The sequence below is a fragment of the Cuculus canorus genome, chromosome 1 (assembly GCF_017976375.1).
Source record: "Cuculus canorus isolate bCucCan1 chromosome 1, bCucCan1.pri, whole genome shotgun sequence".
Taxonomy (NCBI): Eukaryota; Metazoa; Chordata; class Aves; order Cuculiformes; family Cuculidae; genus Cuculus; species Cuculus canorus.
This window is the reverse complement of record NC_071401.1, coordinates 161,589,576-161,608,687: the sequence shown is the minus strand read 5'-3', so window position 1 is coordinate 161,608,687 and position 19,112 is coordinate 161,589,576. Positions and strand designations below refer to the sequence as shown.

The following is a 19,112-nucleotide window of genomic DNA, read 5'->3' as shown; positions in this document are numbered from 1 at the left end:
ATGTACTGGCCTTGAGTTATTTGTGTGAGTAGAGAGATTCCTTGAAAACGGGTACAAGATGAGATCATTATAAAGTTGATGTGAGCATGTGAGCTTTTTCTCTTAATATTACTTACAGAACCCTATAAAACACCGCAGTTACTATAATAATAAATATGTTTTAGATTCCTTGAATCCCTATATTACAGCAGAAGCACATACTGCATGAATGTACAGCAGTAAAAATACCTGCTCCTCACAGCATTACTTGTCTCATAGATTAGCTGTAATAAAAGAATGCTGAATTTTAGAGGAAAAAATTGATTTGCACTGTAAGCCTGCTTCTTTGAGTGTGAAAACAGGTAATATTAAAGAAGCTCGAAGTGACTTTGTGGCACATATCTCACTGACCTGGCACTCGGGAGTGAGGCGACTGGAGCAATTGTATCCACCACCTTCTGCTGGGTTGTTTGAGGCTAAAGCAACAAGCGTAAAGAAAGCAAAGACTGGTTTACGTGGACATTTACCCATTACATGGGTTTACATAACCTAATCTTTTTCAGACTATGTGTAAATATATAGTAGAAGCAGAGCATGAAGTATTACAAAACCAAGTTCTGGTTGTGGTACAGCAAGTTAAAACTTATATATATTAAAAGTTCAGCTGAGCTGACCTGCTTAGAGCAGCAAGAGTTTCTGCCCACAGGATACTCTGACCTCTGCGGTGCAGCTCATTTTTCCTCTTTAATCTTCCTCTGCTAACACAGATACCTCTCTGCTTTTAGCAGAACTTAAGCGATGACCCTTCAACTCCCCAGTAGTTTCCATGAATTTTTGTGAAAGTACAGAAACCTGATATTTGAACCTGAGAAAACATGCAAATCTCATTTTAAAATAAACAAGCTTAACTGATGAAAATCAGAGATGGTTTCTATCACTTTTTTCAATGGAAGGATAGGAAAGATGTGTACTCTAAGTGTGCTTGTATCAGTATTATTTTAGTTAATAGCAGGAAATTTATTTTATTTAAATAAGCCTTCTTTCAAGAACATATGCTTATAACATTCCCCTGCATTTTTCAATTCCCATATTCTTTTCTACTCCACCCTTTTCATCTTCTCACTTCTTTCCTGCTATAAGAATTAAATTAATTTGGATCTTTCTGCTGAGAGAAGATTTATAGGGAAAATTTTGGTCCTCACAGCATGCTGTAAGCAGATCCAGGCTCACTCTGACCTTTGCTGCTTACTCAACTCATGCTTAAAATATTCTCTGCCTCGGATTCCCAGTTTCACACAGGGCTATGGTAAGCGCAGCATCTTCATTAAACCTGTGCATTCTGACTGAAAATGGAAACGTAGTCTCCAAGACAGGCCCTCACCCATTAAGAACAACAGGATCAGGACCTCAAAGTGTATTCAGAATTGAGTGGAAAAGCACTAGAGTGTGTAGGGCATTAGTGTGATATGCTCCTTCTACTCCTTCTACCCCACAAGACATGCTGCTGTACAAACGTTTTAGCAGTGGGTTTCAACTTCTATGCAGCTTAAGTCACTGCTATGCTGACCTAAATCTAAAGTTATATGAAAGCGGAAGGGATTATCAGCTTCTATTTCATCAACTTCATTACTTTTAATTACCTCAAAGGACTCATTTGTCTTCACTCCTGTAACCTTTGGCTGCAATGAGGAGTTCAACACCAACACTCCCAAACAAAGCAGCTCTTTTCACAGTCACATAGTGCTTACCAAAAGCTCCATAATAAGCAAATTCACACTCAGTTAGTTTTTCAAATGTATCTATTTAAATTCCAACTCTGATAAAATTAAAATATTAAGTAAGCAGGAAAATGCTTCATCATCAGCAGGAATGGGCATTAAATTCTTGCCTATGTTTTACAAACAGCATAATCAAAGTTCAATAGAGAATATGCAAAGATTGCAAATTCATTGTAGATATAGAAATTTACATAAATAACAAATATGAATATCTGATGTTTACAGAAGTAAAACTGCATGCTATGCAAACAAAGTAAAGTCTATAACACTAAAAATCATTTCATTATGCTGATTTTCCAACCCAAAGCTAGGAAAATACATACAAGACATTTCACTCCTGTAATGTAAGGGAAAACATCTAGAGAAAAAACTATATCTATCTATCTCTCTCTATATATATAGTTATACTACATTGTTTAAAGAAATTTGGACCAAGGACTGGAGGAAAATGAGGATTGTTTCCTCCCAAGACCTCTAGGGTTAGAATTTCACAGCTAAAGAAAGGGACCTGTACAATTGAATAGGAACTCAGTGCCCAAAGACCTTAAACAGCCTTAAAAAAAGTCTAATTCATAATCTCTCACTGAGAAGTGGGAATTGAGGTTTTAAAGGTCTTAGGTAAAATACCAACAATGACTAAACAGAATCATAAAATCACAAAATCATTTAGATTGGAAAAGACCTCTAAAATCATTGAGGCCAACCATAAACTTAACACTGCCAGGTTCACCACTAAACCATGTCTGTACTGTCTTTTAAGGGACGGTGACTCAACCACTTCCCTAGGCAGCCTGTGCCAGTGCTTGATAATCTTCCAGTGAAAAAATTGCACTAAAACCAAATTTGCTTTGGAAATACAAAGGGATCATATACAAAGGTGGCAATTTACTACTCTGAGCTAAAACGTGAAATATAGTAACAGTGCCAGCCTAGTAGTACTCAACCCAATTCATTCATTGTAGAGCTAGCCTGTCTCAATGCATAACTGGAGGTTTATAAATCAAATCCTGCTCTTCCAAGCACATGTGCTTCCCACTACGAATCAACAGGACCCTACACTTGCAGCAGAGGCAGAATCTTGAACAGTACTCATTGTTTGGTTTTTTTAAGCAAAAAAGAATGGTTCCACTAGTCATGGAAAACACTGGCATCTTGTCACATTAAAAATATTGTCAGCACTCACTCAAAAAAATAAATGGGGAAGGGAACTCAGATAACCTAGCAGGCAAACTTCAGAAAAATTTAAAGAAAAACCCCAAACCCTGCCAAAAGAACAAGGAGAACAAGTACCTCATGTAGCCAAACACATTGTGCTCCACAAGGTCACTCTCCTAATTCAGAGAAGTCAGCTAATCCTCTGGATGAATGCCATGTGTTGCACTCCCAATGAAATTGCATAGACCCCATATAAGAGGCCATCAACTACTGCTATAAATGCAATCAAATGGCTCGGAGTCTGAATAACACCATTCGATTTTCCCCTTTCCAATAAAAAAAAAACAAAACAAAGAGAGTATTTCACTAAAGGTGTGCATTGTTTAAAAGGCTGAAAGCTGTCTTTCCTTCTAAATTTTAAAACCATTAATCAAGCAAGAAATAAACAACATGTGCAAGTCAAAGGTTAATATCCCAGGGTATTTAATGTGCATTACCACCCACTTCTTTTCCATTAACACCATCACCTCCTCCCTGTCTTTCAACATCCCCCCCCAACTATTCTTGCCTTGTGTCCCACTGATTCACACAATGGGAAAGTAGTAATTATTTCGCACTAAATCTTCAGAAAACTGTAGAGAAAACAGGCTTTGCCTTCTGTTCCAAAGTCTGAAGGGAATGACCACTAGAGAGAAGCAATTGTTTCATTTCATCTCTAAAGAGTTTGCTCAGGTTTTGTTTGCCTTTTTTTAAGAATGAAAAGACTAATTTCACTCATACCTTGAAGACATTGACATCACACAACATAAATATCATAAGCAAGAGGATAATCAAGCACTACAGAGCAAATTTTGATTTTAGAGATAATGGCATTAACCCAAGATAGATTTAAATGATTCAAATAATGTGACTGTTGACATTCACCAGTGCTTTTGAGCACACAGTATGGCTCTAATTACATCTAAAAAAATAATCTTTACAATTATGCTGCTTAGGATGTTTATCTGAGTGGGTATATTCTTAATAATTGGGCAATTAATTAAAATGCTATCTAAAGAGTTGTTAGAAATCTTCAGTAAAAAAAAAAAATGGGCTGGGGTGGAAAAAGCACAAAAATGTCCCTCTCCAGATGTATGTCCTATTATAGTCACTTGAAAAAAACAAAGCAAAGGAAAGAGAGTGAAGCAGCTGTCATTTCTGCACTTTCTCTACATATCTAGAAAATATGGAGCAATATTTGAAAAGTTTCAACAGCATTGCCATACCAATAGGGGGAAAAAAAAGATATCAAAAGTGTAACAAGTTAACTTTGAATTTGTTCCACTGTTGTTTTCTGCAAGGTAGAATGAGTCTATTGCTATAATACATATTTTTCGTTTCAGAGGTTGATTTTTTTTTTTTTTTTTTTGTTTTAATTCTGCCTAAATTTTATACATGTCAATCTCTAGCATTATTACTGGTATTTACAGAAGGAAGATTCTTCCCAAGTCATCTTTTCAGCAGCAAAAACAAGGGCTGCTGTGTGTGTGCTCAGAAAATATTTCTCAAACTCTATTAAGTGATCAAGCTAGAAAAGAGCAGAAAAATGCAGATGAGATCAAACCACCTATGCAGCTCAGCCGGCAGCACCTCTGACCTCTGGTGCATCAAGGCTAGCTGAACAGACTGAGCTTGCAGGTGCCTCGTTAAGTTTAATTCCACTCTTCTGAAAGCATGCTTTGCTGAATAAGCAGGTGAATTTATAACTACTCTCCAAGAGTGGCAGCTTATACCAAATGCCTTTGATTTTAGCCAGTTGATATCAATGGATCTGACTTCTGACTATTTCCAGACAAGCATCCTGGTGAATGCTCTCAGATGACAGCTCATATTCAAGAAGACAGAAGAGTCTACAAGTACAGAACATGTTTCCTTAGCACTTCTGGAATTATTTAACCACTTAGCACTCTTGGACTTATTTAACTACTGTAGTAGGAAAAGCTGTTAACCCTATTGCTCAAATCCCCTCTGTTGTGGAGTTACTCTCCATCATCCTGGATGGGACGGAATCACACATGCACTGTTCTTAGTCCAGCAAGATGTACATATTATAATTAGCTTGGCCAACTCTAGAAATCTTTAGAGGTTTTATAATGCATGGTGAGAAAGTTGCATATTCTGGTGCCCTGCGAATAGACTTCTGCTGCCTTAAACTCCAGTGCCTTCATAGCTGCTATTTGCTCTCCTGCACGCTCCAGGCAATGGGTAGTAGGGCACAGACAGGATTTTCACATGTAAGAGACAGAGAAAATCTATTTCAGGCTCTCCACATGGAGAGTGAGACTGGGTCACTGAATGCTATCTGTCACTTTATCTCCCAGAAGCCATGAATGAGAGGACTGGGTAGAAAAAGGATGATGCCTTAAGCAGCACAATGCTAGAAAGGTCTCGTCTGCTCCCTAGGACAGTGCGGGCAAACCTAGGAGCCACTCCACAGATGTGCAGCTAGAGACAGGCATTCTTATTTTTTGAAACAAACACCAAGTCATTCCGCAATTTGTGGAAGTGGGTTTTAAAAGAGAATGTAAATAAACACCTAGGGCCTCAGACTCTCCTTACCTTGCCATTACTCACTGCTTCCAGAAGTTCAATGTTTTGTGTTTGTCTCTCCTTCTTAACAAGTGCCACATATTTTCAGAAAATTAATTTGAGGATCTATGGTACTAACTTCATTTTATTAAAATCTGCATCTTAAACAATTGCCCTCTCATGAGGGTTATCTTGACCTATGCAGTACTTGGTGACATATAGTGAATATCCTGTGTGCCAGTGCAATGATGAAGCAACAGTGCATGACCTGCATACCTAACACCAAGCTTCATCTGGCAGTACTTCAGGAGTAACTCTCACGCTGGAGCTACACAGAAACTACCAGCTAGTTCACATCCTGTGAGAGAAAGGAATTGCACTAGGAGATAACACGTGACACCATCGTTAACATCAGTCTTGGACCACTCCTGTCTGTAAAAGACAGTTTGTTAGACTTCCAGAGGCCACCTCTGTCTTCCTCCTGACAAAAACCTGAGAAAAACCTGAAGGTGACACCAATTCTGTGGCTGTCATGGTCTGAAGATTGCAGTATCTGGAGCATCAGAAAAGTTATTTGTTTCTGGCATAACGTATTGCTTGCGGTCCAAATGCCTGAGAATCTTTGCCACCTAATGGCTAGAATAAATCAGGATTTGACTTGCACACTTTGACTGATCATCATAAAATGAAAATGGTTGGAACTCATTGCCTCAAAACCTCTACATGGAAAACTACTGTGGTATTACCAGAGAGCTGCAGTTTGAAAATGGAAGGAACATGCGATGGGACTGGAAGTAATCTGCAGGTAAAAATCAGCTACACTCAGGTCACGAACTCAACTCCCTTGTTACTTCTGAATCTGAAATTTATTTAATAGAAAGAAATAAAATGTGAGGGAAGGGAATGAATTATCCTATTTTAACTTCATTGAATTATGTGCTATGAAGTTACTGCACTGAAGTTTTCATCAGCATGAGTAGAGGCTGGGTAAGTCAGGGAGGAGCAGATCTGCCAGTGCTTAGAAATTTGTATACCTGGGAATTTCATGGGCCCACACCTGGTCTAAATCTGGTCTTTAATCATGTCATTGATGCTGGCAAACTCTTGCAGTATGCCTTAAGAACTAGGGAAACTAATTTTACTTTTCTCTTCAGAAATGTCACATTAAAGGATCTGTCCAAGCCCATTAACACACAGAAAATGTTTCAGAACATAGGATATGGGGACAAAATACCTTTTTTTTCTTGTCCACATATTTATTCTATTGGCTTTAACATCATGACATACAACATAGTTCAAAGAATGTAGGAAAATATGGAACTAATAAAGTGGATACTTTCACAAATATGTGAACGAAGTGTATTCCTTCCCAGAGCAAATAATGCCAGAAGGACTCCAGTCATTCAGGAACAAAGTGACCAAGGACTCTGTAAGAGATGCTATACTGGTGCTGTCAATGCACTTGGTTTCCAGTCACCAAAACATGTAGATATTCAGTTTCAGGTAAAGAATCAAGTTAAACAATGATGATGATGCAATACACAGTAGGGGTAAAGGAAAGTCATCCTGACTCCAAAAGCCAGCCTGTACTCAGACTGTAATCATCTCTTTGCATCCTTCACTCTATCATGGGGGTTGATGTTTTGAAACAGCAGGAACCTGTACCATAGAACAGGAAAAATATCTTAAACATAGGCTTATAGTTACTTCATAGAGCTGGCTTATAGTCTGGGCAAGGGGAGCCTGGTGTTCTTGCTTATTTTAGCCTACTCTGACTATGACCATAAACACAATCTTTTGAAGGAATACCGAGAGATATTAATTCTCTCTGGAGTCTACCAGTGGTCAGTTCACAGGTGACTATATCAAAGCTGGAAACCTGAACAAAATGTAACGTGTGCAATTGAATCCAAGTTTTCAAGATCAGAAATTTTTCTTACTTCCAAAGGCTTCAGATTCCGTCCTCTTAAAAAATATATATTTTCCATGGTGATAAACTCAATAGAAGCAACCAGGCCAGAATTATGACTGGAAGAACCACTAGGATTTAATCCTTGTAGTTGTCAAAGTAGCCAGTTGAACCTAAATCAGCATAGTGCCTTCTTCTTCAGTCTGGCAACAGATAATAATGGTAAGACTTTCAAGAGACTAATTTGGCTCATCCCTTATTTCAGTGGGTTACTGACTCCGAAAGAGGTTGATAAAACAAATCCAAAGCTGTTAACCACTTTGCCACTAAGCAGTTAAGCCATCGGTTAGCCAATGTTTTATCCAGGATGGCTGCCTCCTTTTCTAAAGCAGATTACAAAGAATAAAGCAAAAATTAAAAAGTGAACCAAAAAAATGCTCAAAGTAGCCACAGAGTCTGACAGACTTTTCCCTGAAGCCAGGCAGAAGTCATCAAATTAGTTATGTGACATCCACAAGATAACTTAAGAAATTTTGTTTTCTATTCATCATGTGAACTATTTGCAATATACTATACAAGAAAAAGACATGTGATGGTATGAATCTACAAAGATCTGTTACAAAAAATGATATTTATAAATTCCCCCCCAAATGAACATATAAATCAAATGCATTCAAGCTTAATCTTCTATCAAAGTACAGAAAATCAATAGCAAGGGAACAGGTTAGTAAGTAGCAGGAATTCTTAATTGATTCCTCTGTAGATGAGATGGCAGAAAATTATCTTACAGCCAACCTAATATAAATGTGAGAAATTTATATTTGGTTTCTAATGTAGTATACCTTTTAAAAACAAATTATAGAGCTTTAGTCAAAACTGTCTCAGTGTTAAAGACAGTGTTTAAAAAGTGACTGTTGCTGAAAATGAGCAGATACAGTGACATAACAGAATGACCACAAGAACACAAGCATCACTTAAACTGCACTCAGGAAAATAAGGATTTAAATATCATAAGTACACAGACATCTAGACTAATAGAGCATCTATGTTAAAGTCAAACTACCACTTGCAACATTTTAGCGCCACTATCACTTTCAAGACTTCCACACCACTTTACCATTTACCAGCAAAATCTAGTCCAAGAGTAAGTAATGCAGACTCTCATCTTGCCTTCATCTCTTCATTAATAAAATGTGATAGAAAACCACATAAATCAAAGAGCACGTAAGTTTCTCATATTATGCCTATACTAAGTCAAGTTACAGAACTTGACTTAGTTAGTTTTCACTCAACTCCTTTTAGCTACTTATTAAAAACCAACTAAAATATCTTGTCAGTTGAGCATCTGCCAAAAAGGAGCACTTAGTGATTTGTGACATACAGTTTGGTTCTTCCTTGTTTCTGTACTAGAGTAAGGGAGAGGTTAGGCTGGAGAGAGGATGTAAACCAAAGCAGGACAGTCAAGAGCACTGTTGATTCTTCTTACTGGCAGAAATGCTATGAGGAAGGTGAGGTTATTCAGGTGGAAGAAATGTCCATAAAACTATATATGCCAGTGGAATGTGTTACTGGTCCTTAGCTTTTGCCAGTGAAACCAAAAGCTTAGATCTAAATTGCAAAATGAAAATTTTAGCTAGAAACAAATAGTTTTCCTGCTTTATCTCCACTTCTCAAAAAAAAAAAAAAAATCCCTAAGTTAAATATTTTGGTCTTCCAATGTTCCAGTCACCATATTGAGTTTTCCTTTTCTCAGCAGTGTTGAAATGTAAATAAGTTTTCAAAAATTCAAAGGGACATTTCAATGTTTCAAACCAGAGGAGCTTTATTTAGTTGGCCTAGCTTCAACTGCATTCACATGTGCTGACAAGGTCTTAGTTTCTGCCACCTTTGCTGCTTGTCCTTTCTCTTCTCTAAAGAACTCTTCTCATGGTGGGAAACAGTGTTTCCTGGACAAAAGCAAGAAAGAGGGGGGAAACTACTTTGTTACTGTATTCTGTGGAACCCTTTTGCAGAACTTTCTCAGGAAAGAAGAAAAAGAAGCAACACCCACACAAAATACAGGCAGTAAATAGGAATTCTGGACATTTCAGAGAACCATCAAAGGACAATCCTTTGAGCCAGTGGTGTTGCAGCTTGCACATGCACATGTGGACGAAGTTGTACTTAGATTCAAAGATCATCAAACAGGCAACAATAACGGTGAAACAGGATGAACTGGAGTTAAGTAAAAGTTCTTTTTTTTTTTTTTTTTTAGATTGTTGGGCAGAGCAAAGAAGGGAAAAGGCTTAAGAGCCATTACTTTTATTTAGAAGTCGTTCATGATCTGAGCACTGTATTCTGCAAGTGATAAAAATCTCAGCAGGGTGGTTTTAAACTAGTATCTGACTCGGTACTATTCATTTCTGGAATAACACCCTATGCTTCCTGTCTCAGATCCAACAGGTGGGCATGCCTGTATGACAGAGGACTCCCCATTCTTTCTCCACTCAGCTGAGGAGAGAAATTTAGGAGAGGAAGGGGAATGGCAGCAGGTTCCCGCCTAGCATAGCAGGCGTGTCTCCTCAGATTCCCAGGTTCCCTTGCACAACAGACATGAAGCTCTGCATATCACAGCCTAGAAATGTTCCCTAGGTTAAGACAGACTAAGCCATTCATCAAAACGGCCTCTGTGAAGAAGAAATAATAGGAAGAAGGTTAATATCATAGGAGACTCCCTTTTGAAGGGAACAGAAGGCCCGATCTGTGCACCAGACCCATTACATAGGGAAGTCTGCTGCCTACCTGGGGCCTTTGTTAGAGATGTGGAAAGAAAACTTCCAATCCTGGTCAGGCTCAAGGATTATTATTCTCTCTTGATTTTCCAAGTAGGCAGTAATGAAATCCAAACAAAAAAATCTGAAGGCAATGAAAAGGGACTTCAGGACCTTGGGACATATGGTGAAGAGATCAGGGGCACCAGCAGTGTTCTCATCTGTCATTCTGGCTACAGGGTGACAAGGGAAGGAGTAGGAAAAGCCAAGAAATAAATGCCTTGCTCTGAACCTGATGTGAGGTGCAAAACTTTGGGTTCTTAGATCATAGGTTGGCCTGCACAGCACCAGGCTTGCTGTCCAAGGATAGGGTACATTTGTCCCCAAGGGGCAAAAGGATGCTTACCAAGAAGCTACAAGGGCTCATTGATAGAGCTTTAAACTGACTGGATGGACAGGCCCAAAGAGTGGTAGATGGAGTTAAATCCAGCTGGAGGGCAGTAACAAATGGTGTTCCCCAGGGCTCAGTGCTGCATCCAGTTCTGTTCAATATCTTTATCAATGACCTGGATGACGGGATTGAATGTAAATTTAGTAAATTCACAGATGACACTAAGCTGGGTGGAGGTGTCAATCTGCTTGCAGGTAGGGAGGCTGTACAAAGGGAACTGAACAGGCTGGATTGATGGGCTGAGGTCAATGGGATGAGGTTTAATAAGGCTAAGGGCAGAGGCCTGCACTTGGACACAAAAAGCCCATGCAGTGCTACAGGCTTGGGGAAGAGTGGCTGGAAAGCTGCTGGCAGAGAATGACCTCGGGGTGTTCATTGACATCCAGCTGAACATAAGCCAGCAGTGTGCCCAGGTGGCCAAGAAAGCCAGTAGCATCTTGGCTTGTAGAGAGTTGGATGTTGGTCTCTTCACCCAAGTGATAGGACAAGAGAGAATGGCCTCAAGCTGCACCAGAGGAGGTTCAGATTGTACATTAGGAAAAACTTCTTCACAGAAGGGGTTATCAGGCACTGGCAGAGGCTGCCCAGGGAGGTGGCTGAGTCACCATTCCTGGAGGTATTCAAAAGGCACGTAGACAAAGCGCTTAAGAACAGGATTTAGTAGTGGACAGGTACGGTTGGGCTTGATGATCTCAAAGGTCTTTTCCAACCTAGTCATTCTATGATTCTATGATTTCTACTCAGTCGTTCAGTTTGAAACCTGCTTATCTTTGCAGAGTTTCTTTGCAATTATCTCCAACACGCTGCCAAACTAAAGACAATGTTGTGACAATCTATGATGGTTTGCTTTCATTATTTCCGTATTGCGGTGACACAGAACCACTGGACTCTTTGACGCTCAAGAGAAAGGAGAACAGGTAACATGAACAGTGGTTTCTAGCTACAGAAGAAAAACAGATTCCCCCCAGAACCTACAAAGTAATGGCCTAGTTCACATATTACTCCTGCAGAATGAATTACTGTTAGGTTTTTTTCTCTTCAAATTGGTCCCTCTGCCCCTCCTTCGTAAGCAGCCTGCATCCTAAAACAAGCGCTTTGAAAATGCACTATGCATCAGTGCTGCTGTGCCATACTCCGTTCTCTTTCACTTTTACTGCTTGAGGCAATTCCTACATGCAAAGTTACCCTCTTCTTATATTCTTGGGAATTATATTTTTCAGCTTCCTCAGAGATATCTTAAAGAAATCATGGCCCAAAACACGAGGTCTACAGGAGTCTGTATCTGTGACACACTGATAAAGCTTCAAAATTAAGTAAGAGTGATTTTACTGGAGTCTTACATTGCCTAATAGTTTGTAGTGTAACTCGTTGCCTTATGCATATTGGTATGCTTTTAAATAACTACAGCGATCCTCCAGTGTATATTCCAAGACACAGTGACTCTTGCTTTAACTATTTTGGTGGTTTGGATGACTAATCAGCTTTGTCTGTTGAAAGTTAAGACTTTCTGTAAGGATATTTGGATTTGCTACTTCCAGAAGAGCGACGCTGCATGAATTTGCAGTGTCCTTAAATAGATCATAGCAACCCTTATCTTCTTAGGTTCTTCTGCAAATTCATTAGCTGTTTCTTCACCAGTTTTTAAATGGTGGTTTCTTAAGGTTATTTTAAATGTTTCCAATTTAATGTATTTCCCTCTGCTTTACTAATTTTTATGGCATAATAACGATACATTGGGACATAGTCCAAAGACTAAAGATGAAAGTTTTATAGTCCAGCTGGAGTTTTACATTAAAACCTGTTCATCTGCAGTAAACAGGATTTTTTACAATTAACTGTTAGACAATTCTGTTTTCAACATACTGTTGCAAATTGCCATGTTACTGTCAACTGGTCTTCCAACATTATATAAAACAGAGGCAGCCATGTAACCTTACTTAAAAGCCAGGTGGAACTTAGCCTACTGACCAAATAAAGCTGGGTGTTACATACACACTTGAAAAAAAGTAACATTTTACTGTATGAGGTAATTGACACTATTGTGAAATATAGCCAAATAGGAGCAAAACAGAACCATCAATACAGTAACTACTCCTGAAAAAGGTAATTGCACCATAATTTCAGTTTTGTGACTGTAAACTTGATTAATGCTTCATTTACAGATTTTACCAATTTCCTTGTGGAAGATATTACTTCCCAAACTTAAAACAGTGATTCGCCTAGTCTCCAGCAAACCATTTTGTTTCGAACAGCATCCATCATCTTGCCAATGAAAATATCAATAGGACAGAGAGAAGCAGTGCATTTATCTAAGTTTTACACAGAAGAAGGTGTATGTGTAATAAATCTAATATGAAAAATACATCATGTTGTTTTGATGACACATAAACATATTTGATATATTTTCCCTCCAAATCTAATCATTTAGAACACTGCAGGACATCCCACTTAAAAGCACTCTAGGATTACATTTTTTCTCTGCAAGCATGGTTCTGAATGATCAAAAAATCTCAAGTTTTCTGTCTGTCTTTGAGAGAAGATTCATTGAAAACTGGTGAAACAACAACTGCTTCTATTTCTGTCGGCTCTCAGTAGAGCATTCTTACGATCCTTCATAGCTCTTTGGCTTTTTTTAACTTTACATAAATGTCTGTCTGGTTCAGTATAAATCTCCACTTTCTCTACTAATACTATTCCTTCATCAGCTTTCAGTTGCTACTCACTTTCCATGTTTCCATCTGAAAGACGTCATCAGTGGGCTATTCTCCAAGCACCAAATGGGACGACCTCTATTTCAAATTCCAGCCTAGCGCCCATTGCCGCAGTACATGTAAACAAACCAGTGATGACTGTGTTGTGATATAACAGAATACAATTGTTATTTTTATGATTAAGCTCAGCGATGGAAAATCATCAACATATCAGTAGACATAATGTCTTGACCTTATTTTTCTTACATTCCCCTTATGTCTCTTTGGAATTAGTCTAGAAGGATATTGCTGTCTTATTTGAAACAGACCTACCAACATTAAGTGTTTGGATGTGGAATACATTTGCTCTACAGGGCCATGAACGTGGCTGTTTCTCTAGACTCCAGTTAAGCACTGTGAACCAGTCACTGCAGGAAGTGACACATACTGTCCTGTTACTGAAAGACCTGAATATCATCTCCTTCCATATAAATTAATAGAGTTAAAGCTGATCAGGCCACAAGACTGGCTGGCTCCATGTCACACAGATCGCTGGAAGAAGCCGCTTTTGCACATATTTTCCTTACTTCACATATATAGTTAGGTAGAATGGTGCATTAGTGCTTGCACCACTCAACAGTGAGCTCCTCAGAGGACAGCTGATTTACGTGCAGATGACCACATGAATCAGTGTTCTGAGCAGCTAGTGAGGATCAGGAAGCTCTGTCAGAAGGACTGAGTTTTCAAATGCTTCTGTACTGCATAGGGTTTCTGTGATGCCTTGAGATGGGCCAACTGCAGAGGACTAGAAGCTCAGGACACCCGAATCAGTGGGACTTGGGGGATGCTCAGAGATGGGGCTCAAAAACAAATCCTGGTCTGCTATTGTCGAGCTGACAAGACAGGCCAGCTCACGCTCCATAACACTATCTGTCTTTGTTGCGTTTACAGAAGAAAGACGTCATGTTTGTCACTCAATTAAACAGATATGATTCTAAATATAGATGGGAAAGCGGAAAAAAAAAAAACCTGGGGAAAGATGTGCTATTTGTATGTAGTCATTTCTAAAGACCAGAAAGGAAACATTAAAGAAGGTTAAAAGCAAAACATATAGCCGTTAGCATTACATATTACATCTTTCTACAAAATGTTTCTGCAAGGAAGTTTTACCATAGTATTTCTTATAATGATTGTCAGACAAATGCTGAGCATCTGGGCAAGGCTCTGATTTTACAGCAACAAAATCCCAAGTACTTTAACGGCAAGCATAGCGTTGGGTCTTTGCGGTGACTATTATACTGACTAGCATAAACTGGATGCAGAGCATAATCAAAAACACAGTAGTAGTTTAGCCCCCAACCTGCTTGTTTCTCTGACATTATGCATGAAAGTTTATCTTAAAGAGGTGGGACTCATTTCTCAGAGGCCAGCATGCATCTGTGGTAACAACTTTCCCTGCCTACACTTATCTTTGCAGTAATAACTGATCTACATATAAACAAAAAAGTTCTGTACATGCAAATTCTAACAGCTCTCAGGCAGATTGCTTCATCAACACGTGCAGGCAATACCACAGGCGGCTAGTACAAAAAAAATGCACACGCATCAGTGCAAGTCAGATTCCCTATTAAATAAACAACTTCACATCTCCCAGCCACACACCTCTGCTCCATCTCAATGTGGAGCTTAACTGCAAAATTTAGCATGAATTAGATAACATTTCTTTAAGAAAATGAGAAATTCTGTATTATTACCTCTCTGTGCTACCAATCAAACATAATGAATTTTTGATCCTCTGTAGTATAAACCACATTAATGCTAGCCATCTAAAGCAAACATTCCCAGACCCCAAAACACAGCTGCAAATATTCTTTCCCAGGGTGCTGATCGTAGTGGCAATTTCTGGCATTGATTCTCCTCTACTTTTCTTAAGTCCATACTGGTCAAATCTGAGTGAAACAATAGCATTATGAAGGGTTGTCTCAGTTCCTACAAATCATTGCAGCTAGCTGCTTAAGAAATGTAAACCAGAGATGTTTCTTACAATTCACTCAAGCTGAAATATAAAAGAATTTCAGCTATTCTCTCATAGTATTTTTAATTGGATCAATATCATTCAGCCATTTTGAAAACTGTTATGACACACATGAACTAATACATACATATACACATAAAAATACCCTTTAATACAGGAGAATAAAGGTTATGCTGCAAATCCTTTTTCTATATACGCAACATTAAAGTGTTTGTTAGAGGAGCCCAAGAGGGCTGTAGGATTCCCTCATTGTACTCAAAGTGTTTTGTATGGGATGCATGCTCCCTGCAAGGTAACAGCTACACATCTCCTGCACTTTAATCCATACTGTGACTGACAGTGACCCCTCCTCACAATGCACTGCAGTGTTCACTGGTGAAAATGCCCTACAACTGCTCTGAATTTGGCCCCCTGAAGTCATATTACCATAGGGGTTTTTGATTTCAGCTGTGGGAGTCTAGGCTAGATAGGATGAGAACTCAGAAAAGTGAGTGTATTAAAAGGTTCCTCAGTTCTCAGATCTGATTTTTGTTCATATTTAAAGCCCACAGTAGGGGAAAGAGGAGAGATTATATTTTTTTTCCTTGCAGCACTTCAGAGTCAATACATCTACCAAGATACGATCTGAATTCCATTCTGATTTGCAGAATGGTTAGCTAATTGGCAAGCACATACAATTTAAGAACTAGATTTCGTTGATTAAACTCATTACTTAAAGCTTTTTATGTTCCACTCCGAGTCCCCACATAACCTCTTCCCCTGCTGATTATCTGCCCTGCTCCCTTTTCGCGTTGCATTCCCCTGCTCCAGCATTGTATCCGTCTCCTTCTTCAGGAAGGGTTGCCTCACCTGTCCCTGGAGTCTCCTCCTGTCCAGGCTCCCTCTTTCGCAGCCTGGGCTCCTCATATCGCTTCCAGCAAAGGCTCGACCCGAGGGTTACGGCAGTCCTCCCTGAGCCACCAGCACCTCCGCATAAATTACTTGTCTCACTGAACTGTTACATTTTCCGGAATGAAGCCAGTTATTAGGCAGCAGCGGAGCTGGTTGATCTGCGTTACCCTCCAGCTGACTGCCTTTTTAGCATGCACGATCTTCAGGCCACAGACTACGCCTTTCTTTTGTGTCTGGAAAGCCTGTAGCAGTTGCTGGGTGCTAGGAATAAACCAACCTTTGTATTGGGAGCTACAAAAACTCTTCTCACCTAAGAGGACCGCAATCCTCATCCACCTTGACTAAATAACAAGAATAAAAAAGATTCAGGAACGTTTTAGGATGGGTAATCTTCTCCAAAGCAAGTCTGGTTTCCTCTGTTAACTGTATGCTCATTATTTACTTTGAAAATAAAGCTTATCAAAAGCTTGAAGTTGCCTTTACTTTGAAAGGAATACATCATCTTCAAATATGCAAAGCAGGCTTAACGTTGATAACCCAAGAGTTATTGACCTTGTATTTTGGCTGTTCTCAGTGTGCACTTTGGCTTTTTCTGTAATAAGATCATCTTACCACCAGATGATTATTGATCATTTATGACAGAAACAAAAAGCCTTGACCAGACTCATCTATTCATTGTGCTCAGTACAAACCGATATGAAAAATGACAACCCCCCTGCACACTACAAACTGAGTCACAGCCAAAAACACCATCTAGGGATGAAACCCAGAGGGCTGGGGAAGACAGCGAGCAACACGAACTTTTAGCAGAGACCTGCTTGGCGATCGACTACCATCTGGCCATAGAAACGGTGCTACCAAGCGAGAATGACAGCAACTGGAAGAAGTCCTGATCACCTAACCCAGACATGCTGGGGCCTTCCCCACATATCCCACCCGAGCTGGGGAGATGGTGTACGGCAGCACGAGGAGGCTGCGGAGCAGGGATGGGGCCAGCTCCTGATCCATGAGACCATCAGTGCCATTGACAACCCAATGCCAAGGTAGCACCAAGAAGATGGGTCCCTTATCCTCAACTTCTCCAGACAGATCGAGGTGGACAGAATGGGTCACAGAGGGAGAAGCTTCTAGGCGAACCTGCTCACAGGTTTTCAGTACAGCAAGCCCGGGGGGGATAATCCAGAGGCTCCCTATCCTTCCCCTCTCCCCTGGCTGTGCAGGGGATGCTGCGGGGCACTGCGGGCGGGGGATTATGGAATCATAGAACCGCCAGGTTGGAAAAGACCTCTTGGATCATCGAGTCCAACCATTCCTACCTGCCACTAAACCTTGTCCCTGAGCACCTCGTCCGCCTGTCTTTTAAATACCTCCAAGGATGGGGACTCCACCACCTCCCGGGAACGGGCAGACGGGTGCCTTCCGCACATTTCAAGCTGAAGTGTGTGCGATTTCTCACCCTCACAAAAGGAAAGATGACGAGGGAAACAAACCAGGCAGAGGAGGGATGGGGACGGGGGAACGGGGAACGGGAGGCGGGGGGGGGGGGGGGGTGCAGAAGAAAATGAGGGAGAAACAAAGGGAAGAATAAAACCCTCTCCGGGAACAAGCAAACAAAGAAGGTAAGAGGAGCTCGGCGGTGTCCCCCGGGGGTGTCCCCTGGCACCGCCGCACCCCTCCCCGCAGCCCCGCGCCGCTGTCGCCCGAGGAAGTTCTAACCCCCCCCGCGGGGTCGGGGCATCTTACCTGCCGGCTGGCACTGCTCGGACAGCGGGGGCGGCGAGAGGCGGGAGGGGGGGTAATAATAATAATAATAATAATAATAATAATAACAATAATAATAATAGTAAAGCCACCCCAGCTCCCGAAATCTCACCGCTCGATCAGGTTACTATGGAAATCGTAGCGGAAAAAAACCCAGCCAGAAGGCATCCTCATCCTCTCCGCCCCGGCGAGGCTCCGCGGAGCCGCCGCCTCCCGCGGGCGCAGGGCTGCGCGCTCCCCGCGCCGCCAGCGGTGCTGCCCCCCGCCGCACAGCTGGAATTTAAAGGGGCCGTGCTCGCTGGGAAACGCTGCCCCCGCCGCGGAGGGACGCCTGCCTGTGTCTTTTTCAACCCCAAAGTTTCCCGCGGGGGAACCGGGAGAGGATGCGCTGGGGGATGCGCATCGGGAGAGGGAGAGAAGTGTTGGCTGCGCGCAGCGCGGGGCGGTGGGAATTGGGAGATGCGGAACGGCGGGATCCAAAGGCCTCGGATGCAAGGAAGAGGCAGCCCCAGCCTCTGAGAGCTGGTCATGTAAGAAGTGAGGATAGACAAAAGGGTCTAAAATGCATGGGGGGGAGGGAATGAAACTTCCTATCCCCCGTCCCCATCTCTAATGTTTAGCTGCAATTAAAAGGCTCAAAAAAAGGCCACAAACGGTTCCGAAACAGATCGTTCCCCTTGTGTCCCGTGTTCATCATCTGAAGTGCCCTGTCAATCCCACTGGTCCTGACAAATGAGCTTGGCACGCAGGCTGGTGAAGGGGCTGGAGAACAAGTCTTAGGAGGAGCGGCTGAGGGAAGTGGGGTTGTTTAGCCTGGAGAAGAGGAGGCTGAGGGGAGACCTTGTTGCTTTCTACAACTCCCTGAAAGGAGGTTGTGGAGTGGAGGGAGCTGGGCTCTTCTCCCAAGGGACAGGGGACAGGACAAGGGGGAATGGCCTCAAGCTGCACCAGGGGAGGTTCAGGCTGGATATCAGAAAAAATTTTTCACAGAAAGGGTCATCGGACACTGGCAGAGTCCCCATCCCTGGAGGTATTTAAAAGACGGGTAGACAAGGTGCTCAGGGACATGGTGGCAGATAGGAATGCCACTATTCTGTGTTAGTGGCAGATAGGAATGGTTGATTACCTATGATCCAAGAGGTGTT

General features: G+C 41.2%; 1 protein-coding gene across 2 annotated transcripts in view; it reads right to left on the bottom strand.

The window, feature by feature from the left end:
* NAV3 (neuron navigator 3) overlaps nt 1-18,191 on the bottom strand; it is a 553,670-nt gene extending 535,479 nt beyond the window's left edge. The window contains exon 1 of one of the 2 annotated variants that reach the window (XM_054072776.1): nt 18,080-18,191. The gene's annotated coding sequence lies outside the window, so the exon portion shown is untranslated. Of the gene's footprint in view, nt 1-17,949 lie in introns of both variants that reach the window. The other variant, XM_054072766.1, reaches the window with a different exon arrangement.
* Between the last annotated feature and the right edge of the window lie 921 nt (nt 18,192-19,112).